This window comes from Conger conger, chromosome 14 (genome assembly GCF_963514075.1).
Source record: "Conger conger chromosome 14, fConCon1.1, whole genome shotgun sequence".
NCBI classification, from domain to species: Eukaryota; Metazoa; Chordata; class Actinopteri; order Anguilliformes; family Congridae; genus Conger; species Conger conger.
In genome coordinates, this window is record NC_083773.1 from 17290540 (window position 1) to 17291676 (window position 1137).

Here is a 1137-nt window from a genome sequence, read left to right on the forward strand (position 1 = left end):
GCCGACAAGTGGACAAGATCATTCCTGAGATTTTTGATGTTGAATGCTACGTATTGGCAGTCTCTATTAAAGTGGTCCAACATAAACACCTTTGTATGTATGAGACGGGGAACTGGTTCTGCTAGCTTATTTAAGGCATCTGCAGGCACTGAGGGAGGCCTATGAGATATTACAATAAAGTCATGATGACCAATCTCCAATTTCATGGCAATAAATACAAGTAATTGTGTATTGAGATGATGTTTACAGTAAGACTATATACTGAGCAACAAGACCTAACATACTGTATATGGCAACGCCACCTCCACCCTTGCTTACTCTGTCTGTCCTAAAGATATGAAAACCATTTCCAGATACGGGCATCAACACTTCATTTCAACCAAGTTTACAGAGAAAAAAACATCATGACCAGTCTCTGATACAAGAAGATTTACATGTCTATTGTATGGTTACCTAGCAAATATCAAGAAGTCATTTCTGTATTTAAGTATATGCACAGCAGTGATGATGGCAGCATGTACAAAACACACCCCTGACTGCTAATGCAGAAAACATACTTAAAAAAGAAAAGTTTAATTATTGAGATAAATACTGTACTTTATAACTGTTTCAATGGAACCCACCAAAATCAAACAAAAAATGATTTCACCCAAATCAAGGTTCCATAATTATTGGCACCGTGGTTTAGTGCATGGTGCATCCACCTCTGGCTTTTCCTGTAATGCTTGACAAGGTTAAGGAAAACATTTGGAGGGATTTTGGATCATTCCTCTATGCCAACCCGGGTCCTGGAGAGCTACAGGGTGTGCTGGTTTTTGTTGTTACTCTGCACTTCATTAATTAATTAGAGCTGTTGATTAGGCAGTTGAATGAATAAATGCATTTATTCATGAATAAATAAATAAATAAATAAATGAATAAATAAGGATATAAAGAAAAGTTAAGATACATTTCAATAAGGACGACTCTGTGTGTGTGCGTTTGTGGGGGTTTGTGTCTGTCTACTTTTGGGAGTTTTTTGTGGATGGTTTATGAGAACTCGCTTTGACCACACTGGGGATTCAGACCACTGCATGACCACAGCTGCTAAAGGGAGCAGACATATCCTCTAACAAAGTCAGCCAGCGCTGCAGGGAC